This window comes from Podarcis gaigeae (genome assembly GCF_964106915.1).
Source record: "Podarcis gaigeae genome assembly, chromosome: 1".
Taxonomy (NCBI): Eukaryota; Metazoa; Chordata; class Lepidosauria; order Squamata; family Lacertidae; genus Podarcis; species Podarcis gaigeae.
Window position 1 is genome coordinate 11,642,778 of NC_139678.1, and position 27,745 is coordinate 11,670,522.

At 47.6% G+C, this 27,745-nt stretch overlaps 1 long non-coding RNA gene across 1 annotated transcript in view; it reads right to left on the minus strand.

The window, feature by feature from the left end:
- Nucleotides 1–13,938: 13,938 nt before the first annotated feature.
- Nucleotides 13,939–27,745, minus strand: part of LOC310845196 — a 280,162-nt gene continuing 266,355 nt past the window's right edge. The window contains exon 2 of the long non-coding RNA XR_014564566.1: nt 13,939–14,412. This is a non-coding gene — a long non-coding RNA (uncharacterized lncRNA). The remainder of the gene's footprint in view (nt 14,413–27,745) is intronic.

Genomic DNA, 27,745 nt, shown 5'->3' on the forward strand with positions numbered 1-27,745 from the left:
GGGGATTCGAACCGCCGACCTTCTGATCGGCAAGTCCTAGGTGCTGAGGTTTTGCCCACAGCGCCACCCGCGTCCCTATATAAAAACATAGTAAAACATTAAACATTAAACTTCCCTCTACAGGTCATAGTGGTCAACTTTTCCCTTTTCTTGTGAGGAATCCTATTCGGAATAAGGGAATTTCCCTTTAAAAAAGGGAAACGTTGACAGCTATGCTACAGGTCTGCCTTCAAATGTCTTCCAAAGCTTGTATAGTTATTTATCTCCTTGACTCGGGGATTGCATAATTCCATACCCTCCAACATTTCTCACATGAAAATAGGGACATCCTAAGGAAAAGTGAGGGACGTGAGTGGCACTGTGGTCTAAACCACTGAGCCTCTTGGGCTTGCCGATCGGAAGGTCGGCGGTTCGAAACCCCACAACGGGGTGAGCTCCCATTGCTCGGTCCCAGCTCCTGCCAACCTAGCACTTTGAAAGCACGTCAAAGTGCAAGTAGATAAATAGGTACTGCTCTGGCAGGAAGGTAAACGGCGTTTCTATGCATTGCTCTGGTTTCGCCAGAAGCGGCTTAGTCATGCTGGCCACATGACCCAGAAAAACTGCCTGCGAACAAATGCCGGCTCCCTCGGCCTGTAAAGCGAGATAAGCGCCGCAACCCCAGAGTCATCTGCGACTGGACTTAACTGTCAGCGGTCCTTTAAAAAAAAAAGAAAAGTGGGACATTGCAAGTTCAAATCAGAAACTGGGATGGCTTCTGTAAATCTGGGACTGCCCCTGGAAAATGGGGGCACTTGGAGGGTCTGGGACGTGGAGGACACCTTTGTAGTGTTTGAAGAACCCCAGCTGCTGGATGCTAAGTCAAATTAAATATAGCTGCCTAGCCTTGGTGACCCACTCAGCAAGACTAAATCAATTTGGAACCTCAAGCTTTCAATTATGAACAAGGCAGGCACCTGTTGCTTCACAGAGTCAAAAGAGGCAACTCCTGACATTGTGCAACTGGGGCGTGATTGCCCTCACAACAGATTGTAATTTGACACACAGCACTGCCTCGGGGTGTCTATGTGTCAAGCCTACCCCAAATAACACAGACTTGAAGTCAGCGGGCAACTGTAAGCTCTGCAGCATTCATTAAGAGGAGCAGCGCTAGGCTGCATCAGTCCATGTTTCATGTGAAGTTGCTCCTGTATATTTCTTTTCATTCACCTGTGGCCTTCCCAGATGCCATCAGATGCTGTGGAGAAACACTGCACATGTGCTTGTTTATGCTCATGTTTCGGAGCCCAAAGAGCCTTTCCTGACAGAGTTTGAGGCCTTGTTCGGTGATGGTGTTGCAAGTTTTGTGTAGCAATAGCTCTTGGTGACAGGTTCTGCCAGAAGAGAGAGGCTGTTGCTTTAAGATTTTATGAGGCAGGTAAATTTGGCCGCTTTGGGCTGGGTGACAGCAGGCTCTGATTGACTGGAGTCTGCAGTCAGCTGGAAGTAAAGTGTCAAATGGGGGTTAACCATCAGCCAAGGAAAAGGAAGTGGTGTTTTAGTCACTTGAGGAGCTAGAAGAGAAGGGAGCTGATGAGGGAGGTGGGAGGAAAAGGCCAGAGAAAACATAAGAACAGTCTTATGAATCAGGCCAACGGCCCTTCTATCCCAGCATCCACTTCTCGTGATGGCTGCCCAGATCCCTGTGGGAAGCCTGACAGCCAGACACGAGCGCAACAGTGCTCTTCCCACATGTAATTCCCAGCAACTCGTTTTCAGAAGCCTCTGACAGTGGAGATAGAACATAGCAATCATGGTTGGTTGATAACAGTTTTTGGTCCCCACTCAGCTCTCACCTGTGGCTCCTAGAAGCTGTCAGCATGCAACAGTGACCACACCTGGGAAAGGGCTTAAACTGGGTGAGGGAGGCCAAATAATAGTAGTAGTAGTAATAATAATAATAATAATAATAATAATAATAATAATAATAATAATAAAATTATTTATTTATATCCCACCCTCCCCAGCCGAAACCAGGCTCAGAGCGGCTGACAACAGTAAAAGTAACACAGTTTACATAAAATCACAATCAATTAATTGAAATACATTCTAAAATCAATTCATTCTAAAATCAGTTCAAAATCAGATTAATGGCAACCACTGGGCTAGAGTTCTATGAGGATTACCAGAGGAGGGGGTCAGGCTGTGCCTTGGCCAAAGGCCTGGTGGAACAGCTCTATCTTGCAGGCCCTGTGGAAAGATGTCCAGTCCCACAGGGCCCTCGTCTCTTGTGACAGAGCATTCCACCAGATCGGAGCCACAGCCGAAAAAGCCCTGGCTCTGGATGAGGCCAGCCTAACCTCCCTGTGGCCCAGGATCTCCAAGATGTTTTTATTTGAAGACCGTAAGGTCCTGCGTGGGACATACCAGGAGAGGCGGTCCTGTAGGAACGATTTCCTAGGCTGTATAGGGCTTTTTTGGTGTTGACCTTGGCTGACTGTAGAAACTCTTTTGGACAGCTGCTAATAGTGTTTGGACTTCATTCACTATTCCAATATAGTGGTACCTTGTTTTTCGAACGTAATCTGTTCCGGAAGACTGTTCGACTTCCAAAATGTTCGAAAACCAAAGCAATTACTTCCGGGTTTTTGGTGTTCAAAAACCAAAACATTTGACTTCCAAGACATTCGAAACCCAAGGTACCACTGTATCTTCCCAGAAAATGCCAATCTTTTCTTTTCTTTTTAAACTCTTAGGTACAGAATTTTTGTGAGTTGCATCAAGGTGCTTTAGGTAGTAAGCGACTTGTGGCTGTAACTTATAATAACAATATGTGGCAACCTTAGCTCTGCTACGATATTAAACAACACCATTTCCCAAGCTCAGACCCAGGCTTTGCCTTGGACTGACTGCCAGAGGGTGTGATTGGCATGGCTGGCAGCCAATCAGCTCAAGAACCTTGATACATCTTTATACTGACCTTCACGAATGTTCATAGCTTGATTGCTTACCTACCTAATGTGCTATTGCCCCCTAGCCTCCACTGCCTGAACTACAACCCAAGGTTTTCATTCATCACGTTGCCCCTTGCATCATACCCTCCAACATTTCTCCGATGAAAATAGGGACGTCCCATTCCATAGTGATAATTTTACTGTTTATACCCCACACATCTTCCTGGGTTGCCCCAGACACTCTGGGCGGCTTCCAACATATATAAAAACATAAGACAATGTTAAACATTAAAAAGAAACTTCCCTATACAGGATTGCCTTCAGACAGTTCAGGGGTTGGATAACTCCATACCCTCCAACATTTCTCCAATGAAAATAGGGACATCCTAAGGAAAAGCAGGATATTCTGGGATGAAATATCCCAGATGAACTGGGGCGGCTTCTCTGAATCAAGGATGTCCCTGTAAAACAGGGACACTTGGATGGTCTGTCACATATGGGAGAACTTCAAATGACTGCATATAGGTGTGATGGCCTGGGAATCCGATTCAGAGGCTGAACCAGAGGAATCCCAGCCTGCACAGGAGTCCCCGCCTCCAGGGCCGGCTGAACTGGGGCAGGGCCTTGATTCTGAAGCGCCTGCACCTGTGCCGGATCCTCAGGAGCAGGCACCAGGTGAATCCACTCTGGCTCCAGAGGTGGTTGAGGACTCAGTGCCTACAGGTGAGTCTCCCCCTGGGCCCAGTAACCCTTCAGCCTCTCCTGAACTGCAGAGGCTCAGGGCAGAGAGGCGAAGGGAACTGGTTTCTCCCAGGAGGCGTGCTCGCCTTAAGGCCAGGAGAGGCGGGTCTCCTGGGGGCCGGGACTGCCCCTGGCCTCAGAGAAGATAAAGGCCAGTCAGCTCGGTCCCAGGTTGCAGGAGCAACGTCGTTGATGAGCTGTTTCGGCCAGCATCCAGTCCTGTTTCCCCCAGAGTTCCTGTCCTTGCCCGGCTTCCCGCTGTGGACCCCGCTTCGCCCGAGGAGGACTGTCTGCTGACCCTCAACTCAGGTCCTGGACCTCGCCCCACGGTAACCTCCCCCCTGAACCAGCACAATATACCTGGTTCTTTTACAGAAGCTAGTTAACTTTAAAGCAATGAAATAGTCAATGTTTTCGTTGCTGCTGATGAATCTAATAATGTTGTTGTTGTTGTTATTTCTGAGGTGCAGGTGTAATATAAGGCACATTCAGGAGAAACTTTCTGAATCCCAGTGTGGGTCCCCACCCCCGGTACCCATAAGTTACAGTTGGGGACGGACAGATCACCTAACTTCTGGTCCATGTCAGTTTTGCATGCACTCAGTCTGAAGTCCATTCTGTCCCCTTAAAGGTAAAGGTAAAGGGACCCCTGACCATTAGGTCCAGTCCTGACTGACTCCAGGGTTGTGGTGCTCATCTCGCTTTACTGGCTGAAGGAGCTGATGTACAGTTTCCGGATCATGTGGCCAGCATGACTAAGCTGCTTCTAGCGAACCAGAGCAGCGCATGGAAATGCCGTTTACCTTCCCACCGGAGTGGTACCTATTTATCTACTTGCACTTTGACGTGCTTTCGAACTGCTAGGTTGGCAGGAGCTGGGACCGAGCAACGGGAGCTCACCCCGTTGCGGGGATTTGAACCGCCGACCTTATGATCGGCAAGTCCTAGGCTCTGTGGTTTAACCCACAGCGCCACCTGGGTCCCCTCAGGGATGGGTTAAAAATGTGTGGGAAAGTCGCATTGAAACTGTACACATTCCATATGCATTGAATATACATTTCCCCATGAAATGCAGTTTTCGTGCACAATGTGTGAACCAAAAATGTGTTGCAAAATTCAGAAAAAGTGCACAATATATCTGGAACCTCATAATTAGGTTGGTTCGCTTTAAAAATTAGGCAAAAATAAATAAATTATCATCTATCCCTAATCACAGTGATGCAAGACCAGGAAGGCATTCCTTTTTGCCACTTCTGGAAACTTCATGAAAAGTGAGGACTTATTTTAGTTCAGTGCCACCTGCAAATGAGCAGTCCCATAAACAAGCATGCATGCAGAAAGTAGCAGCTATTCTATGCGCTATTTCCAGTGTTCTGTGGGTTTGAGTGATCTGAATCCCCAGTGGGTAGCCGATTATGTCTTCATCTTTCCAGAAGGTCACATTATACAAATCAATTGCTAATTCAATTAGTCATGAAAAAAACCTCCCTGGGAGATGATTGGGAGTCAGTTATGTATGGGTGACTGAGCAAAGTAAGTCGGCCCCGGTCGAGGGCTTTGATTTTTAATCCATAATGCCAAAGATTGCCACACTTTTGAACTGAAAAACCTGACTTGCAATTTATTTCTCACAGGGCAGAGTTTTATAGCCGCATTGACATTGGCATGTGTGTTCATGCGCGCAAAGTCTGTTCCTTATGCCTGACTAATAACAGCTTTTAAGGTTGATCTAATCAATATAGACTTAACTGTGAAGGGTTCTATGGTTAATGGCAGTGCTGTTTATCAAAAGTCAGCTCGCTCAACATTCCGTCACACTCTGGTGTGACCAACAGAGCCAGAAGGGATTCATGCTGATTATTAATAGTAGCTGGATTAATGGCGTCACCAGGGACAGGAAGTAGGTCAAGACCTTGCCACAATTTGCACCACTTCAATTTCTACACACCTACCTGGGCAGGCAAAGATGGGATGAAGGCAAAACTGTTCTCTACACCTGGTGAGGGGTAGCAGGTAGATGTGCAACCTCCTGGGTGCTTGTATCACAACTGTTCGCATTTAACTAGTCTGATGTATGTCAGTTTATTTGTTTGTTTGTTTAAATGGCCTCAGTCCTGTATACCTGAATGAGCCTCCACAGGGCAGGTGCCACTACTGAGAAGGCCCTCTGCCTGGTTCCCTGTAACTTGGCTTCTCACAGTGAGGGAACCACCAGAAGGCCCTCGGTGCTGGACCTCAGTGTCTGGGCAGAACGATGGGGGTGGAGACACTCCTTCAGGTATACTGGACCGAGGCCGTTTAGGGCTTTAAAGGTCAGCACCCACACTTTGAACTGTGCTCGGAAATGTACTGGGAGTCAATGTAGGTCTTTCAAGACCGGTGTTATGTGGAAGAAAAAGCTATCAATGGCTACTAGTCATAAGGAGTCTATTCTGCTTCCACTGCCAGAAGTAGTATGCTGTTACCAGGGCCAGATTTAGGTTTGATGAGGCCCTCAGCTACTAAGGTAACGGGGCCCTTTATATGTCTAGCTGTCCTTTGTCAGCAACAAATTCTCGCTGTTTTTGTGTTGTGTGGTAATTTATGGACCTAATAGGTATCTAAAGCCATTTGCACATGCAGAATGTAGGCACCTTCTATATAGAAATGAGCAAAGCAGTGATATTTTAGGGAGCAGGCTAGCAGGTGGGGCCCATTACTTACATCACAGGAGCCTACACAACACAAAACACTGTTGGTGTATGTAGGTTTTATTTTATTTGTTTTTTTATCTTATATTTTGGAAATGTATATCCAGTTGTTTTTTCCTTTAATTTTTTTGCAGCCCCCCCAAGAGAGTGGGACCCTAAGCTATAGCTTGTTTAGCTTATACGTAACTGTCAGTTACACTCAGGTCCTGCTGGCAAACATCTGGTTGGCCATTTTGAGAAGTGGATGTTGGACTAGATGGGCCTTTGACACAATCCAGCAGGCTCTTCTTATGCTCTCATGTATGAACCAAGTGGGGACGCAGGTGGTGCTGTGGGTTAAACCACAGAGCCTAGGACTTGCTGATCAGAAGGTCGGCAGTTCGAATCCCCGCGACGAGGTAAGCTCCCATTGCTCGGTCCCTGCTCCTGCCAACCTAGCAATTCGAAAGCACGTCAAAGTGCAAGTAGATAAATAGGCACCACTCCGGCGGGAAGGTAAACGGTGTTTCCGTGCGCTGCTCTGGTTCGCCAGAAGCGGCTTAGTCATGCTGGCCACATGACCCAGAAGTTGTACGCCGGCTCCCTCGGCCAATAAAGCGAGAAGAGTGCTGCAACCCCAGAGTCAGCCACAACTGGACCTAATGGTCAGGGGTCCATTTACATGAACCAAGTATGCAACAGCAAAACAAGTGTCAGGGAATCCAGGTTCCGGCTTCTCATATGAAACTAAAAATGCAGGTGGGGAGAGAGATTTCTTCTTCTCTTCTTCTTGGGGGAAGAGAGCAAGTCATGTTGTTAATTTCCTTTGATCAAGTCACAAGCCCATTTTCCTTTGATGCTCCCCTGCCTCGGGAGTTTAATTCGACAAAACTTCCCAAGGTGCGGAATAATGCCCTCTTCCCCCGGAAAGGCGCTGGTTCTTTAATAGAATCCATCCTTTCTGTTAAGAGCTCCTTCGATCAAAACAGCCCCAAATTCATTCCACTCTAAAAAGGTTTCTCTGCTGGGTACTAACTGGTTGTGCAGTTTTAACTGCCTTCTTTATTGTTATCTGCAAAAGCTGTCGCCGGAGTTCTCCGCTGACAATAACTTACCTACAGGCACCTGAAAATTTAGAGAGCCCAGTTCTTCTGTTGGATGCAAAACTCTCATTAAGCACTTGGAAAAAGGTTCCGGTTTTCCTCTCCCTAGATGCTTTCCACCTGGGCACAGTCTGAAGTCACATGATTCGGCAGCATCGTCAAAGCTAATCAGGTCTGGGTTGGATCACCTGGATTGGGTCATCTGGGAGACCTGTGTACATGGCTCTTAGCTCCCAAAGAGAAAGTTGGGGTGAAAATGCATGAATAATAATAAAAATTATTATTATTATTATTATTATTATTATTATTATTATTATTATTATTATTGTTGTTGTTGTTGTCAGGACTGCCGCTAGGTCCCAGCTCACAGAGGACCAACGCCCAGTGGATGTTATATACAAAAGTCTTTATTAAAGTTTAGTTTCCATTTCCAAGCTCTGGGCGCGCAGACCCACGTCTCGACGCTAGACCGGCTAAGTCCCCTCTGACTCACTGCTCCACCCACACCAGTTTAAGATTCTAGCCCGGCTCCACCTCTTGCGCTGCTCTTTCCTGCGCTGGGTCCTTCTGCCCTCTGGGGTTCCCTCCTTCCTGGACTCCTCTGACGCTGAGCCTCCTGAGTCTTGCCCCTCCCTCCGGCGGGCTTTAGGACCTGGCTCCCTTCCCGGGCTCCCCGCTGTGCCGCGCTCCTGTACATTTGAACTTGGCGCGCGCGCCCAGCCGGTGACTTTCCTTCTGACCGTTTCCCCGCTTCCTGATGTGGGTGTTGCCAAACCTGACTCCTCTCCTCCCTCTGGTGGTGAGGACACTGGTCCCGACTCCTGGGACTCCCCCTCCCCACTGCGCTCTGGTGGAGACGCTGGTCCTGATCTCCAGCTGCTGCTCAGGGACTCCCCGCTGGCCCCTTCCTCCTGGGGCTTCCCCCCTGGACCCCCCTTCGCTCTGGCCACCGGCGCTCCCTTCTGTGAGTCCTCCGATTCACTAGAGAGGCTTGTGGAATAACTCTGGCCACTGTCACTGCCTGCGCCCCCCTCGTACTCCTCCTCCTCACTCTCCATTTGCTCCCCCTCCTGTGTCTCTCCTTCTGAACCCCTGACAATTATTATTATTTATACCCCGCCCATCTGGCTGGGCCTCCCCAGCCACTCTGGGCTGCTTCCAACAAAATATTAAAATACTGTAATACATCAGACAGGGACGCGGGTGGCTCTGTGGGTAAAACCTCAGCGCCTAGGACTTGCCAATCGCATGGTCGGTGGTTCGAATCCCCACGGCGGGGTGCACTCCCGTCGTTCAGTCCCAGCGCCTGCCAACCTAGCAGTTCGAAAGCACCTCCGGGTGCAAGTAGATAAATAGGGACCGCTTACCAGCGGGAAGGTAAACGGAGTTCCGTGTGCTGCGCTGGCTCACCAGATGCAGCTTGTCACGCTGGCCACGTGACCCGGAAGTGTCTGCGTACAGTGCTGGCTCCCGGCCTATAGAGTGAGATGAGCGCACAACCCTAGAGTCTGGCCCGAACGGGCAGGGGTACCTTTACCTTTACTAATACATCAAACATTAAAAGCTTCCCTAAACAGGGCTGCCTTCAGATGTCTTCTAAATGTCAGGTAGTTGTTTATCTCTTTGACATCTGGTGGGAGGATGTTCCACAGGGCAGGTGCCACTACCGAGAAGGCGCTCTGCCTGGTTCCCTGTGAGGGAACCACCAGAAGGCCCTCAGCGCTGGACCTCAGTGTCCAGGTAGAACGATGGGGGTGGAGACGCTCCTTCAGATATACAGGCCCGAGGCTGTTTGGGGCTTTAAAGGTCAGCACCAACACTTTGAATTGTGCTCAGAAATGTACTGGGAATAAATAAAGGAATTTAAAAGAAGAATTGAGCTTTGAGGCTTGGTTTGCTGGATTCGCTGATCAATGCTAGGAAGGACTGTAGCTGTTTGGTAGAGCGTCTTCAGATCGTCTCACGGTCAATTCCAAGAATATTCAGGCAAGGCTAGGGTAGACCCTGTCTGGGACCCCAAATCGCCCTATGATCTTCAGATGAAAGCTGGTATATAAATTCAATAGATAATGATGGATTCCATTTTTCACTTACTTTTAAAAAGGAAGGCGCGCCCATGCTTCCGGTCAACAGGTACACTTGGAATAGTGTCTCTCACACACAAGCAGAAGATGGGTTCTTCTGAAAGTGTGTGGTTCCTGTTCTATGCTCTCGAAGGAGACCTTTTGGGGTATAAGGAGGAGTAAAGTGTTCTTCCAGGTTAAAAATACAAAGTTTCAGAACTTTGGGAAAAACTGCCTTAGAGAAAGAAGACTCGCCCCAGAGGTAGGCCCCTGCAGGGCCGGATCAGATTAACAAAACCAATTTTCCACTAATACGGACTGCCCTTGTTACAACAGAGTCCACTCTATGGTTAGAAACGCACTTAGGAGTATGCGGTATCGATTCTGAACTGATTACTTTCTCTCCCTTAGCATTCTCTTTGTTGGATTTCACCACGGAGTCAATAAAAAACAGCAGCAAAAATGGGGAAAGAAAGAGACTGGCATTTAATGTAATGTATATTGATGTGAAGTCCTCTACAGCATTTTGCCATTTTTCTAAGGGCACTCGAATATATATATATATATATATATATATATATGCTTTCGTAGATTTTCACGGGTACAGGAATGCAGGTTTTGGTGTCCTCGGGTGTCTTCCCGTGTAAAAGTTGGGGTGTCTAGGCGACGTTTCGACGAGGTCTCACTCGTCATCTTCAGGCTGGTGCTTTCGGCTTCTTGTTACTGGAACAGAGCGGGATCTCAATGTTTGAGTTCCTATAAATACTGTAGAGGGGGTGTGGTGTCTAGCCTCCAATGTTCTGGGCAGAGAGGAAGTTCCCAGGCTAGTGTGCCTTTTCTTCTTTTGTTCCTTAATTACTTGAGAGATACCTTGAGTGATTTCTTGAGTGATATCCTGAGTACCACTTAGGTGGGTCATTAGGTGTGGATTAGTTGCTAAAGTCTTTGTGTCTTGACCTCTTGAACTTTGTGAAGAGTTTTCCTGAGAAGATGGCTGTATTGCACTTAGTTGTGCTTTGGCTTGGCTTCGTGTATAGGGGCGAGCTGTGGTTTTGTGGCTTGTGTCAGCCAGATCTGTGTAGGGATTGCAGGGGGGTGCAGCATCCGGAGGTGCCACCATGGATTGGCTACTGGATGGTGTCAGTAATTCATCTGTGGAGAGGGTCTGGGTTTGGGTCTGGTGTGGTTGATTGGTGTTGGCATTCTGTGTGCCTCTGGATCTGGTGTCAGTTTTTGTGGGGAGGGCTAATTTCCAGATGTCTGGCAAGCGGGATGTGTCGTCACGCTTGTTCATGTTGTGAGGGTGTTTCTCTATCTCGATGGCTTCCATGATGGCTTCCATGAGATGGCTTCCTCTCTGCCCAGAACATTGGAGGCTAGACACCACACCCCCTCTACAGTATTTATAGGAACTCAAACATTGAGATCCCGCTCTGTTCCAGTAACAAGAAGCCGAAAGCACCAGCCTGAAGATGACGAGTGAGACCTCGTCGAAACGTCGCCTAGACACCCCAACTTTTACACGGGAAGACACCCGAGGACACCAAAACCTGCATATATATATATATATATATATATTCCTCAGAATACCAGAGGACAACCTTAACTATTCTGCAACCATGATATGGCGATATGGCATGAATTCTGAAAGAGGAGTACGGACAGATGGCAAGAAAAGAAAAGTCTGGTTTTCTTGGAAATGCTGATGGCTGAAAAAATGCTGGGAAAATGGCCCTTCTCTTTCTGCTACATTGGAAATTTCCTTCTAACAATTCAATAGGGCAATACTCTCCATGATGGCTATGCTCTGTCCCTACCATCAGATATAACATGTGTCAGGAGTGAGCCAACAAGAAATCACACTGTGCAAGTTGGAGTTAACTCTTTATTAGCAAATACACAATCTGCAAAGGGTTGTCAGGCCTACTGAGCAAAGCAACTCACCTCCGGTAGGTCTTGTCCCCATGAAGCAGTTGCTGAGACTGAAGGTCCCCGCCTCCCCACAGCTGCCTAAGTCCTCTCCTCTCCAGGGTTTTCCCCAAGCAATAGGAGGCTATGCCTGCGTGTAGCCAACCTCTGCTCTGCTCTTTTCATGCCTCTTCTGGTTGTGGGAGACAGGGGTGGGAGGCAAGCTTGTTGCGGCCTGACTCATGACTGCCCCTTAGCCTCCCTCCTCTCCTGCTTCAGCTTCTGTCTGTGATTCTGGACTGGGGATAGGGGAGAACTTCGATTCAGTTTGCGTTTCAAGGTGAATGTACGTAACTGACACTTTCTGAAACAATACATGAGCTGGAACACCACCATTCTTAAGAATTCGCTTGCCTTTTTCGATGCAGTTCTCCAGCCAAGCAATGTGTACAAAATTGCATAATTACGGTAAACTGTGCACAAAAATATCATAAATAAATGAAAATAACAAACAAAAATGCATTGTATTCGGGAAAATATTAGGGAAAACACGTTTTGCGAAAATGTTTATTTGGGGAGAATTTTGCACTAAACTGCTGGTGACTCTTCATGAGGAGCTTAAAATAAAATTGGAAGCTCATGTGGAAATGTTGGGACCGGAATTTAAGATTTGAAAAATGAGGAACGTGGAAAAACTGAAACTGACAGATCCACTCATCCCTGTTCACACCTGCCAAGAGTGAGATTTGTACTCACACCCTTACCTGCTATACTGCCCCAGAATTATACCTGCTTTTACACATGCCCTTCTCTGGGTGGTGAGAGATCAGAGCACCGATGTGCAGCCACCCACAGCCTAATAATCTTTGGAAATGTTTACCTTACGAACGTTTCTGCCTGAGCACCTGGAATGTGATTCTGTTTGGCATGTCTGAGCTGCTGGTAGACATGTTTGAAGTTGGATTCTGAGCAGCCATAATTTTCCACAAATCTCCCTCTGTTGACCCTGATACACATTTACTGGGACTCTGGTCCATGGTCTGCCAAACACAGCCCCAAAGGAGCCAGTGTGCTGCCTATTAAAGGGAAAGAACGATATTAAATATCACTGTTATTGATGCTGTCTGCTTACTGTTAACTTCTCTCTCTCTCTCTCTCTTTCTCTCTCTCTCTGTTCCTCCTCCCTCTTGCTCCCTCTCTTCTGCTATTTACTGAAACGATTTGTATGCAACAGGAAAAAATAAACCTGCCAGAAATGCTCTGTAGTTTCCCTCTTTGTCAGAACCCATCAGTACGCTGGTGCAAGGTACTTGTTGACAGCAATGTAGTCGCCGTTGCTACATGAAGGACTTTCAGAAAACCTTGCAACATAAATTCCTATCATTTAGGGCAATCCAGGACTGGCCCTCCCTAGATTCATCCCTCCTTAATTCTTCCCTCTTAAATTCAGGCTGGTAAATCATAGGTGGGCAGCCGCAATGTCTAAGTTCAGACTCCACCACTGAAGGCAGTATGCTTCTGAATGGCCTTTGCTGGAAACTGCAGGATGGGAGACAATGCACATCATAAGAACGTAAGAAGAGCCTGCGGGATCAAGCCAATGGTCCATCTAGCCCAACATCCTGTTCTCACAGTGGCCAACCCAGTGCCTGTGGGAAGCCCAAATGCAGGGCCTGCGTGCAACAGCACACTACCCACTTGCGATTCCCAGCAACTGGCGTTCAGAGAGCCAGTGTGGTGTAGTGGTTAAGAGCGGTGGACTCATAATCTGGTGAACCGGGCTCAATTCCCGGTTCACAAAACTCCTCCGGTCTTGACACATAACTCCTTTAAAGACCTACATTGGCTCCCAGTACGTTTCCGAACACAATTAAAAGTGTTGGTGTTGACCTTTAAATCCCTAAACGGCCTCGGCCCAGTATACCTGAAGGAGCGTCTCCACCCCCATCGTTCTGCCCGGACGCTGAGGTCCAACGCCGAGGGCCTTCTGGTGGTTCCATCATTGTGAGAAGCAAAGCTACAAGGAACCAGGCAGAGGGCCTTCTCGGTAGTGGCGCCTGCCCTGTGGAACGCCCTCCCATCAGATGTCAAAGCGATAAACAACTACCTGACGTTTAGAAGACATCTTAAGGCAGCCCTGTTCAGGGAAGTTTTTAATGTGTGACATTTTAGTGTATTTTTGGTCTCTGTGGAAGCCACCCAGAGTGGCTGGGGTACAAATAATAAATTATTATTATTATTATTATTATTATTATTATTATTATTATTATTCCCCACTCCTCCACATGCAGCTGCTGGGTGACCTTGGGCCAGTCACACTTCTCTGAAGTCTCTCAGCCCCACTCACCTCACAGAGTGTTTGTTGTGGGGGAGGAAGGGAAAGGAGAATGTTAGCCGCTTTGCGACTCTTTTAGATAGTGATAAAGCGGGATATTGTAGCCTTATGAGGCTTTGCCCTCGGGTGGGAAAAATATTGCACCCGGGAAAGGGAAGTGGGAGTCAACAGACACTCAAGGAATAGTTTCGGAGAAAAGGCTTTTATTTCTACCATCCATGAACTGGTAGAAGGAGCAAGTGTGATAGTTCACAAAAAGCATGCACGAGTTCACAGTCATGTGCACAAGCATATATACCCCTTTCCAGTTCCCTGCTCCTTTCTCCTCCCTCAGGAGTCCTGCCCCATGTTGAGGTTCCTGAGCATGTACAAAAAGCTGTCTTGGGACTATTGGACTCTTGGCGCCCTTCCCAGGAAAGGGGGATGAGAGTGGTTCAGCATGTCCAGAGATGTTGCAACTAGAATGAGATAAGATTCGTTTCTCAGGCCTGAGTATTCTTGGCAATGACAGAGCCTATTCATTAGCCATTAAAAGTAACATTTTGCCTATGCACAGCATCTTGTGAGAAAAGCAGAGACAAGCAGAGAAAAGCTGTTTTGGATTTTTAGAAGACAAAAGGAGTTTTGGACAGTTTTGAGGCCTGGGGTGATTATTGAAGCCTGGGGTGATTTCACAGACAGGATTTGGGTATTCTGTTGTATTTTTGGTCTCTGTGGAAGCCGCCCAGAGTGGCTGGGGAAACCCAGCCAGATGGGTGGGGTACAAAGAATAAATTATTATTATTATTATTATTATTATTATTATTATTATTATTATTCCCGCTCCTCCACATGCAGCTGCTGGGTGACCTTGGGCCAGTCACACTTCTCTGAAGTCTCTCAGCCCCACTCACCTCACAGGGTGTTTGTTGTGGGGGAAGAAGAGAAAGGAGAATGTTAGCCGCTTTGCGACTCTTTCAGATAGTGATAAAGCGGGATATAAAATCCAAACTCTTCTTCTTCAGAGGGATGCTGCCTCTGATTAAGGAATACTTAGCCCAAGATATAAAGATCTAGAAGTTTTTCCAGGACACCACTCAGACAACTTCCATCTCAGCTGCAGGAACACTAACTGTGGTCCTAGAGACATGGCATGGGGGGAGGCAGGAGGGGCACACTTTCTGAAGGGCACAACCAGGCTGCAGTGGTCGTGAAGGTGCTGCAAGACCAGAAGGGAGGTGGCAATGCATGGTGTACAAAATGCACACATCTTTGTCGGGGTAATTGCTGGCAGGCAGGGCGGGCGACCAGGCAAATGACATTATACATGCCAGCCTGTTCCTCTCATCTGCGTGCCACTCCAGGGATCCATCAATCTTCTTCCCCGATGAGATTCTGTGACTCATGTCCAGAGACACTGAGCACACATTAGCAGAGAAACATCCGCAGAAGCCAGGCTCTGGGGTGTGAGTACTAAACTACTTTATTTAAATACAGTGGTACCTTGGGTTAAGTACAGTGGTGCCTCGCAAGACGAAATTAATCCGTTCTGCGAGTCTCTTCGTCTTGCGGTTTTTTTGTCTTGCGAAGCACGGCTATTAGCGGCTTAGCGGCTATTAACGGCTTAGCGGCTATTAACGGCTTAGCGGCTTTAAGAAAAAGGGGAAAAAACTCGCAAGACGTTTCGTCTTGCGAAGCAAGCCCATAGGGAAATTCGTCTAGCAAAGTGACGCAAAAACCGAAAAACCCTTTCGTCTTGCGCATTTTCCGTTTTGTGAGGCATTCGTCTTGCGGGGCACCACTGTACTTAATTCATCCCGGAGGTCCGTCCTTAACCTGAAAGTGTTCTTAACCTGAAGCACCACTTTAGCTAATGGGGCCTCCCGCTGCCGCCGCGCCACCAGAGCACGATTTCTGTTCTCATCCTGAAGGAAAGTTCTTGATCCGAGGTACTATTTCTGGGTTAGTGGAGTCTGTAACCTGAAGCGTGTGTAACCTGAGGTACCACAGTACAAAATCAGGACAAAGGAAAACATGGCTCCTCTCCTCCTTGCTCTCGGAAAGAAGAGAAAACGAAAGCAATACAGAATGGAACTTCCGTTCACAAGACTCCAACAATCAGTGCAGGAATGTAAAACACAGACATGTGATTAAAACGATCTCACACATCTGCACAGCGGGGGAATGAAATACCAGCAGTCTCCTGGGTGGCCAGATGGCCTGCGAGTGGAGAGCGGGTAGCCAACCAGGCCCTCCCCTGCCAAGGTGGAACCCCCCTTTGCTGCCCGCCCCCTCTGGCGCCTTAGGATGGCGCTCCACACACTTCTCGTGCCATGGCTATCACTGCCTCTTGGCTCCCTCCTGCCCCAGGGCCATCACAGAGTCCCCAGCCAAGGCTCCCATACGGGAGCAGGCAGTCGCAAGCACGTTGGGCTGCAAGAGGAGCGCCCGGTGCAGGTGCAGAAACAGCCACGCAAGCCTTGGCCTGCAGTGTGCTGGTTCCTGGGCCTGACTGACAGAGCTTGCTGTGGACATGCTACAGGTGAGCTGTGGTGCCCCGCCCCTTTTGTGCCTTGCCCTGGTTGCTAACAACCGATGCTACTGTACACCCCTGTGTGGTCCCAAAACAAACACCAATGTCGCTCTCCGAGGTGCTGATTCTGCTTTGTCTAGCCTAGGGGTCGGCAAACTTTTTCAGCAGGGGGCCGGTCCACTGTCCCTCAGACCTTGTGGAGGGCTGGACCCAGGGCCTTGCAGAGCCAGGCAGAGGCCCGGGCCAGGTAGATAATGTGCCCCTCCCCTTTTTATTTACCCTGGGGATAACTGAAGTCTTATAAATAAGTAAGTATATAAATAATTTTCCACAAAAGTTATGCTGACAAATAATTTTATTTCAAGGCTTGAACCATATCTGCATATAAAGACAAAATGGAAAATATAGATACAGTGGTACCTTAGGTTAAGTACTTAATTCGTTCCGGAGGTCTGTACTTAACCTGAAACTGTTCTTAACCTGAAGCACCACTTTAGCTAATGGGGCCTCTTGCTGCTGCCGCGCAGCCGGAGCACGATTTCTGTTCTCATCCTGAAGCAAAGTTCTTAACCTGAGGTAGTATTTCTGGGTTAGCGGAGTCTGTAACCTGAAGCGTCTGTAACCTGAAGTATCTGTAACCTGATGTAAAAGGTAAAGGGACCCCTAACGATTAGGTCCAGTCGTGGCCAACTCTGGGGTTGCGGCGCTCATCTCGCTTTATTGGCTGAGGGAGCCATTGTACAGCTTCCGGGTCATGTGGCCAGCATGACTAAGCCGCTTCTGGCAAACCGGAGCAGTGCACGGAAACGCCGTTTACCTTCCCGCCGGAGTGGTACCTATTTATCTACTTGCAGGTGCTTTCGAACTGCTAGGTTGGCTGGAGCAGGGACAGAGCAACGGGAGCTCACCCCGTTGCGGGGATTCGAACCTCTGACCCTCTGATCGGCAAGTCCTAGGCTCTGTGGTTTAACCCATAGCGCCACCCGTGTCCCTAATAATAATAATAATAATAGTGAGGGTGGGAAGCCAACTTAGGAAACAGTGTATTTAATTTGAAGGTTGTTGTGAAAATGTTTGAATACACACACACACACACACACACACACACACACACACACACAGAGTTAGCGGAGTCTGTAACCTGAAGCGTATGTAACCTGAAGCGCATGTAACCTGAGGTACTACTGTATACAATAGTGCTTTTTAAAAATACATAGGGAATGTATGCGGACTGAGGCCCCCTTTGAAATCGGTGGCCCTGGCCAAGTAGCCCATATGCCCCCCCCCCTCTGTCTGGGCCTGGGCTGGACTATTATTTTTTTGGGGGGGATGAACGAATTCCCACAAATAACCCAGAGATGCATTTTAAATAAAAGGACACATTCTACTGAGGTAAACCACCCTTCCCCCATGACTCTCCCCTCCCTTCTCCACAGCACTGGGCGAGCCCTGGTAGCTGCTTACCTGTGTCTTGTGAGTGGCAGGGGCTGGTGGCAGTGGGACAATGAGTGGCACACGAAAGGGCTCTGGAGAGGGGCTGGCAGAAACAAAGCCCAAATTGAGCCTGCTTACAATGGCAGCTGCTCGAGCACTAACGCTGCTGCTGCTGCTGGCACCAACAAAGCCGAGACCCCTTCCCCTCAGCTCTAGGCAGGGTGGGGAGAAGCCAGGAGGAGGGAGGGAGGGAGGGAGGAGGCGCTGCTAAACGCCCACACTGGCACAGCCCAAGCAATCAGATCCACACCGATCTACATGGCGATTCCCAGACCGTCTGCAGGCTGGATCCAGAAGGCAACTGGGCTGGATCTGGCCCCCAGGCCTTAGTTGGCCTACCCATGGTCTAGCCTTCCTGCTTGCCTCAATCCCTGATGATTGCAGACGTCTCCTTTGCTTGGAGTCCACCCTCATGGGTCAAGGTGCTTCACCACTTTCAATCACTCTTCCCCACCCCCCGCCTCAACCCTTTGCAGTAGTGAACTGGTAGCTTGGATTTCCTTACAACCCATATTTGCCACTCAGATCAATGATAAGTGTACTTACTTCAGTGGAACCAAATTTTCATCCCAATAGAGCAGCTATTTTACCACCACCACCCCTTGAGTGACAGAAGAATCTGGAGAAAAATGAATTCATTTAACTAGTGATATTAAATCCCACAGACAAATAGAAACATCTTTGGTCCTTTGTGTGTTTGTTTTCATTTTCATTTCTCATTTTTGGTAGATTTCTGTTGGAATCAATTATTTAAATGACCTTAAAAATACTTAACTAGACTGGTATTATTTCACTGAAACATATACGCTCAGTAATAACAGTACAGGCAACTTGGGAACATTAATAACAGAAAAGTTTATTCACCCTTGAAAGGGAGAAAGACGCCATCTATACAGTTTCCCCTGTGTAGAGAAAGGTGGGGATGGGCAAATTATTTGTACCATAGCCACAGAGGCTCAGAGACAGAGACACTCCATTAATTGTGGGATTCTATATCCCTATATATTATTGATTCCTCCAGATAACCCGATACCATTACTTTGATTAATACCACCATAACCCGGGATAACACACTTGAAACTGCAAACTGCAACATTTATCTTTTTTAAAAAATGGAAGGAAAAAATGGGACTTATATCTCATTTCATGCCTGGGAAAATGTCACTAAACCCTCTCTTGGTGTTAGTCACAATGGTATGAAATGCACACCATAAAAAGGTAAAGGAAAAGGTACCCCTACCCGTACGGGCCAGTCTTGACAGACTCTAGGATTGTGCGCTCATTTCACTCTAGAGGCTGGGAGCCAGCGCTGTCCGCAGACACTTCCGGGTCACGTGGCCAGCATGATGAAGCTGCTCCGGTGAACCGGCACCAGAGCAGCACACGGAAACGCCATTTACCTTCCCGCTATACAGCGGTACCTATTTATCTACCTGCACTTAAGGGTGCTTTCGAACTGATAGGTGGGCAGGCACTGGGACCGAACGACGGGAGCTCACCCCGCCGCGGGGATTCGAACTGCCAACCATACGATCGGCAAGTCCTAGGCGCTGAGGTTTTACCCACAGCGCCACCCGCATCCCATTTTTTGGGAACTGCTATGGGGCACCATAGCAGTTCCCAAATCCAGAAAGCTTACAGAGCCATTGCAAAGTCAGGATGGCATGGACCCCAGTCGTCAGTGAATCACCAGCAGGTGCTGCAGGAAGAGATGTAAAGAAATGAACCACCTTATTTTGCATTAGTCTATGGATATGTCTGAAGAATTGATGCTTTTGAATTATGGTGCTGGAGGAGACTCTTGAGAGTCCCATGGACTGCAGGAAGATCAAACCTCTCCATTCTTAAGGAAATCAGCCCTGAATGCTCACTGGAAGGACAGATTGTGAAGCTGAGGCTCCAATACTTTGGCCACCTCATGAGAAGAGAAGGCTCCCTGGAAAAGACCCTGATGTTGGGAAAGATCACAAGGACACAAGGAGAAGGGGACAACAGAGGATGAGATGTTTGGACAGTGTTCTCGAAGCTACGAACATGAGTCTGACCAAACTGTGGGAGGCAGTAGAAGACAGGAGTGCCTGGCGTGCTCTGGTCCATGGGGTCACGAAGAGTCGGACATGACTTAACAGCAATGGATATGTCTAGCCCAGTGCTGTATACTCTGACTAGTGGCAGCTGTCCATGATTTTGGGCACACAAAGGTCTTTGGATACACAAAGGTTGTTAGGCTATGTGTGCGATAAAATATGATTACAACATGCACAGAAGCTCGACTGGCCTCCATCAGAAGTCAGGCATTTAGTGTTGCTGGTCAGTCAATCATTTATTTGCATGCCACCTTTCCAAAGTTAGAAGCATCCTCTAGGTGGCTTCCAGCAATTTTTTAAAAAATTACATCATTACAAACATAACAAAAGTAGACATAAACAATAAAACATCAAAAAGTACACAGTCAAATTGAACAATTTCCACACAAATCATAAGAAAATCGAAACAAATGATTAAACAAATTAACCTCAATAACAGTGACAACAAAAACACCCCAGCCCAGGTCCCATTTTGTGGAAAACTCTTTTAACGGAGATTCAGCTAGCATCCTAGCTTTTGACTTTCACACATCTATTGAAGATCTGTTTCTGCTGACAGGCCTGTGCAACTGTTTAATTTGTTGGGTCAGCCAGCGGTTTTAATAATTTTGTAGAGTTTCTATAGTGTTTTATGTCGTATTGCCTGTACTGCTGGGCATCGCCATGTCATACTGAATGAATTGGTCGTACATAAATAAATAAATAAATATAATAAACTCCTTACACCTTCTCGCCTTCCCTCATGAAAGCTGATTTTCTTCTGGGGCCAACTTTCCCCCCATATCCCTCACTGGAGCTGTCTTTCAAATTGTCATGAAGTATATTGACGTGACAACCTCAGTTAATTTCCTACAAGGCAACCACACTTAAGCCACATTTATTGGCAAGTAGAGAAGTGGATAACATAATAAAGAGCAGGCACATAGGGTTGCTGGGTTTTTTCCTCGCCCAAACACGCCGGGTTATAAATCATAGGATTTCCCTTGGCAGCTACAGTGGTGGGGGTGCAGAAGATGGGGGAGAGAAAATGAAGCCTTCAATACCTGAAAGACAAATGAAAGATCAGAATACCTTAGAGAAATTATCAATATTCTCTTATTCCCCTGGCTGAGAAGAACATGGTGTATCCGAAACCGTTACCTCTGCTGCAGAAACAGAAACTCTTGAGAGAAATTAGTGTCAGAAAGGTTAGCGGCGGCGGCCGCCTACTTCTCCTCATTTTTAAGCTGTCAAAGATTAATATGCCAGAAGTTAGGCAGGTTGGAGGTAATGAAAACACAGCGTCATAAGAGGGGGGATTTATCTATTCAGGACAAACTGTTGACTGAATCAATCAATTACGGCACTCCAGACAGTCTGTAAGGTGGAGTTATTGCTGTGCTGAGCTTCTCAGTCTGAGAAGAATTTGCAGTCTTGAGCATTTACATGGAAACCAGCTGCTTTCTGTTACTTTCACGTAAACAAGGGCATTCAATGTGATTCAAAACAGATTTGCTCAGAAGTGATTCCTCCACTCAGCTGAAGAGGACCTTACTCCCTATTAAGTGAGCGGACTTAGAATCGCAACCTAAAGACTATCCAGAGGAATTCTCCACTCCTCATGCACATTGTTCCAGGGGTTCTCCTGACCTTCCAGAGCAGATCTGGGGGAAGCCTAAGGAGCACATGTGCAGGGAGAAGAGGGAGGCCTTGTCATAAGAACCCAAGAAAAGCCTGCTGGATTAGTCCAATGGCCAATGCAGTCCAACATCCTCTTCTCACAGTGGCCAACCAAATGCTTAGGGAAGCCTGTAAACAGAGCCTGAGTTCAACAGCCCCCTCCCCACTTAGGATTCCCTGCACATTCGTGGCTACCTGTCACTGAAAGCCTAATCCTCCCTTAATTTTTATTCTCCAGTACATAAAATTAAGCAAGGGTTGGCAATATGTTTGGTGTTGAATCATTGGTCTTATCTGATTTCAAACAGTACGATGGCTTTGTAGTAATTTGCCCTGGGATCTTATGGGGAAGGGTGGGTGGGAATTCCTATAAATTAATTTCTTTTATTGGCCTTGAGCTAGGCCATGTCTTTCTTTTAAAAAAAAGCAAAAGCAGGTCATAAGGAAAGGACAGCCCAATAGCTGCTGCTGCTGCTGCTGCTGCTGCTGCTGCTGCTTCTTCTTCTTCTTCTTCTTCTTCTTCTTCTTCTTCTTCTTCTTCTTCTTCTTCTTCCTCTTCCTCTTCCTCTTCCTCTTCCTCTTCCTCTTCCTCTTCTATCACTCATAGCCGAGTAAGATTGTCTTCCATGAACACAGTCTTAACAGTGAGTCCATAAGTGACTGTGGAGACGAATTCTGGATCCACACGTCCTTCCACAGTGGGGTCATAGGTTTCCGGGAAGGAGTTGATCACAGTAACGGTTTGCCAAACGTGACTTCCTCTTAGCTCATTTCTCCCTTTCGTTCTGAGTTCAAGCGTCTTCAAAGCCCACGACATCTTTGGTAAAGGCTGTTCTCCAAGACAGATAGCAAGACAGATCTTCAAGCAGCTGCTGTAAAGGTGAGAAGATGCTATTGAAATGCCAGTCTAATTGCAGTGGCCATTGGGACTGGTAAGGTGTAAGGCATGGAGGTCAACAGTAGGTGGAGCCGGAGCCAATGGCAGGCAGCACCAACTAATTCAAGATTTATCTTCCTGCTCTTCCCTGTTGGGTTCCAGAAGGGAAACACTGAGACTAAGGAAGAGGAGGCTGACAAACAGTGCCAACCCCCTGGGCTGGTTGTAAGTCAGAGACTCTGAGCTGGTTGAAGGTTTGTTGTTGTTGTTGTTGTTGTTTAGTTGTTTAGTCGTGTCCGACTCTTCGTGTCCCACGGACCAGAGCACACCAGGCTCTCCTATCTTCCACTGCCTCACACAGTTTGGTCAAACTCATGCTGGTAGCTTCGAGAACACTATCCAACCATCTCATCCTCTGTCGTCCCCTTCTCCTTGTGCCCTCAGTCTTCCCCAGCATCAGGGAGTCTTCTCTTCTCATGAGGTGGCCAAAGTATTGGAGCCTCAGCTTCAGGATCTGTCCTTCCAGTGAGCACCCAGAGCTGATTTCCTTCATAATGGATCGGTTTGATCTTCTTGCAGTCCATGGGACTCTCAAGAGTCTCCTCCAGCACCATAATTCAAAAGCATCAATTCTTCAGTGATCAGCCTTCTTGATGGTCCAGCTAACACTTCCATACATCACTACTGGGAAAACCATGGCTTTAACTATACAGACCTTTGTTGGCAAGGTGATGTCTCTGCTTTTTAAGATGCTGTCTAGGTTTGTCATTGCTTTTCTCCCAAGAAGCAGGCCCAACCTAATTCTTAAATTGAAATTACCTGCTTAAAAAAGCAGGATAAGTGGATCATCTAACTAGGAAACTAATTTGGAAGGGGCTTCCAGAGGCAGTCATGGGGAGATCAGTTTATTAAGGATATCCTGAACAAACTCACATGGCTGGGTATCTCGATAGGGGTTGAGGTTCCATTTCAGCAGTTTGGGTTGACTAGGCAAGGTCACCAGATGTCCCCACTGTTTGTGGCTAGATGAGACATAGCCAGCCATCACCGGATGTTGACAATGAAGTGTCTTGTTTTATGTGGCTAAGTACAAGTCCTCGACAAGCCTCAACAAAAGCAGTCCTGCAGATAACAAAGCCTGCTCTTTGAAGGGGGCATCAAAAGGAATATATAAATATCCACAAGAGGGTACAATGAAAGGAAGCACCCATCGCCAGCCCACATGTTACACCTGCTGAAGGGTTTTTGGCTTCCCTTCTCCAGCTGCCTCCCTCCACCACTCCCCTCTTTTCCTCAGCTCACTGCCTGCCTGCGGTTTGTTGCTTTGAGATCCTGGCATCTCTGCTCTGCTTCAAGGCTGTGTCACAGTCTTCAGCTGCGCTCTGCTCTGCTTCAAGGCAGAGGAAGCAAACAGAAGGTGGGTTTTGAAGCTGGAAGCTTTGGTGCATCTGGCAAACACATGCTATGTCTGCCACTGAATGAATCAATCAGCACTGACAGCCTGAGAGTGTCCCGTCACTTTCCCCCGCCCAAACATTTCTATTTCAAAGGTGCCGTCCAGAGCTCAGCTCATTGTGGGTTGTTTGTGACCCTCTTGTGCATCCTTTAATTCCCCATCACCCACATGACGGTCTCCTTCAACTCCTGCGGCACCACTTCTTCTTCTCCCTAAATCCGAATTCTCCCGATGCTTCGAATATCCAAATAGGGCGTCTCCAGATCTGCTACCACAGCTCTATGTTGCGGTAGATAATGCAGGGTCTAAAAGTCATTCAAATGTCATGGCAGCTGTGTTGGTTCATCTGCCATTATTTACTGCACGCTGTGCACCGTGCAACATGCAGGTGTACACCTTACCTAGGTCAGCACCCCATCTATCATGTTGACAGTGAGGCAAAGTGAAACCAAAGATGATGCATGGAGTCAGCTGAAAGGTGCAGAGCTCCATAATTCTCTCTCTCTCTCTCTCTCTCTCTCTCTCTCTCTCTTGTACCACTTTTCTTTCAATGGCAGTTGCACAGAAAGAGACAGTAGATGGCAATGAACCTATAATGTAGATTACCAAGTGGCCTTTGATGACTTGAACTAAGACCAAGTTCCTAGCACCCCAACCTCAGTCTATCACCTCGTTTTCAAGCTTGAAAGCATGTGTGGGTGTACATTTCAGTGATTTTAGGAGGGAGTGGGGAAGCAAAGTTGCCCACCTTGCCAGCAGTGGCATACATTCTCCCTGCTACTAGGCACCCTCCAAAATTGCTTCCATTCTTTCCACTCCTGACAGGAAAAGGGGCTTCCTTCCTTGGTCCTCACTCGGTGTTGCCCTGAAGCCTCTTCAGAGGGATGGCAGGCATATTCGTACTCAGAAAACACCAGTGTGAAGGCAGGGATAATTATTTCCCAATGCTGCCATCACTTCAATTTGGCTTCAGGATGGCACCATCAAAGTGAATGTATAAGTAATGATTTCTTTTGGGATGAGAAGGAAAAGTAAGAACTTGGGGTGGCCAATCAGAGGTAGCGGGGAGGTAATAGCAGGACAAGTGATTTGGAACAGCACAGTTTCAGGAAAACCTTCACTATCCAGACCCCTAAATCTGTGCAAAAGAAGTTCCTTCAAGACCTTGACTCTGCTCTAGTTATAACCAGAAACAGGAAAGAGATTTGTATGTTTATTTATGATATGTTTGATTTTAGATATGTTTGTATGAGCCAATTTTTGACCAGGTTGTCATATTTTGATCAAATTGCCCAAGATGACAACTGCACAAGAATAAAAAGCAAGGAATTTAAAAATGGGAGGGGGAACTTCTGAAAATAGCACACTTTTTCCTTACTCACCTGTAAAGGGACAGTTCCTTTTGGGGTAAATTCACTACACCAGTGTGGTGTAGTGGTTAAGAGCAGTAGACTTGTAATCTGGTGAACCAGGTTCGATTCCCCGCTCCTCCACATGCAGCTGCTGGGTGACCTTGGGCCAGTCACACTTCTCTCTGAAGTCTCTCAGCCCCACTCACCTCACAGAGTGTTTGTTGTGGGGGAGGAAGGGAAAGGAGGATGTTAGCTGCTTTGAGACTCCTTAGGGTAGTGATAAAGCGGAATATCAAATCCAAACTCCTCCTCCTCCTCCTCCTCCTCCTCCTCCTCCTCCTCCTCCTCCTCCTCCACCTCCTCCTCCTCTTCTTCTTCTTGGGGAGCCTACTAATGATGACTGGCTGGTGGATATACATCAAGAGGAAACTGCCATGCTCCCCCATAAGTCACTGTTGGGGAACAGACTTCCTGCCTGGGCCAGACAGCATGGAGCTCCTGACTGTTCTCTTGGTTATGGGGTGACTAAGAGAGATGCTGGAGACATGTGATGTCGAAGCCTGGCTCACTAGTGCTTTTTTCTTTTTTTCTGTGCTACAGCGCCTGCTCTCCTTCCAGGACTCACGGTTCGCATAGGGAAGAAACATCACACACGTCCCATGCACTGTGCTGTAAGTATGAGTGCATACTTGTAAAGACTGCGAAGAGAATAACTGGGTGCACTCTTCCCACCTTGGATCAAATCTATGCTTCCAGGTGCCATAAGAAAGCTGCAGAGATTGTGCAGGACAGTGCGCACCCTGAAAATGATCTCTTTCAGCTTCTGCCTTCTGGAAGAAGGTACAGGGTTATAAAGACTAGGACTGGCCGCCTGAGAAACAGTTTCTTTTCAAATGCAATTTTGCTTGTAAACGCAGTGTAAGGTAGTCTCTATGGGAGTATATTGTATTTAATTATGGGGTATCAGAGTTTGAGGGACGCGGGTGGCACTGTGGGTTAATCCACAGAACCTAGGACTTGCTGATCAGAAGGTCGGCAGTTCAAATCCCCGCCACGGGGTGTGCTCCCATTGCTCGGTCCCTGCTCCTGCCAACCTAGCAGTTTGAAAGCATGTCAAAGTGCAAGTAGACAAATAGGTACCGCTCCAGTGGGAAGGTAAACGGCATTTCCGTGCGCTGCTCTGGTTCACCAGAGGCAACTTAGTCATGCTGGCCACATGACCCGGAAGTTGTACTCCCTCGGCCAATAAAGTGAGATGAGTGCCACAACCCCAGAGTTGGTCACGACTGGACCTTATGGTCAGGGGTCCCCTTTACCTTACTATCAGAGTTTTTAGGGGGCTAACCAGGCTGGGATAGCTGGGATAGCAGGCTTGCTGGTTTTTGAATGTCTGATGTAGATTTTTTTCAATTTTGTTGTTCTGTATGGGACAATGACAATAAAGATTATCGTATTATATAACATAGCTCAAGCCACTGGCAGAGGAAGGGGGGCAGGGGAAACACACCACCCCCGGCACCACGATCCTGGTGGGGTGCCATCGCAGCTGCCCCCCCCACGCTGGGTGCCATGCCCCCACAGATGGCACACCACGCCCCCAGGACACGCTCTCCACCCCCGGTGCAGGAGCATGAAGCTCTGCCGCTGGCTCAAGCTCAATCTTTTCCCTGCCTGCCCCCAAATCCAAACGCTGTCCATGGCTACAAATTAAGAGCTGACTAATATGACATCTGCCAAAAAAAACACCCCTTTGCGGTGATGATGTTATGCTGTGCATGCATTTAGCTGCCCCAGCATGGCACCCGCATTCTAGCAGTTAGGAGGAAAATTAAAAACTCTTGGCGGTCTCCCATGTATAAATGCTGCTGCTAACTCTCTGGCAAATATTCCACAGTATTCCACTCTCTCTCTCTCTTAATTTTTTTTTAATGTCATTTTAGCGAGACCTGTGAATGCCTGCAAGATTTAAACCCCCGGTGAGAGTTTTTATTAACAGACAAATATGTGAGGGTTCTTAGGCTGCTTAAAGTGTAATTAACCATCTTCCAAAGATTAAGAAGCGCCCCGTCATAAGAGGAACTGGGGACGGATGTGTTTAATTCCCCTAATCTCCGCTGTGTGGATGGGAGAGCAGAGAGGCCTCTGGTGGGTTGTTCTCGTGAACTGGGCCTGCAACAAAGATGGAGATGCTGTGGCGGGTGTGATTCAGCTTCAGAAGCAGCTGGTGAGCAGCGCAGAAGGCAGCTGAGCCTTGGAGGACCAGGAGGAAATCCCACTGGGGTCCTTGGTTGTTGCTGTTGCAAATGCCTCAGAGGTAGACTGACCTCCTGTGGAAAGGTCTCTCTTTCCTTGGAGAATGACCTCCTGTGGAGAGTTGTGGACTCTCCTTCCTTGGAGGTGTTTAAGCAGAGGTGGGATGGCCACCTGTGAGGGATGTGTTATAAGGGGGGAAAATACCGTATTTTACACTCTATAAGACACACTTTTTCACTCCTAAAAAGTAAGGGGAAATGTGTGTGCATCTTATATGGAGCGAATGCAGGCTGCGCAGCTATT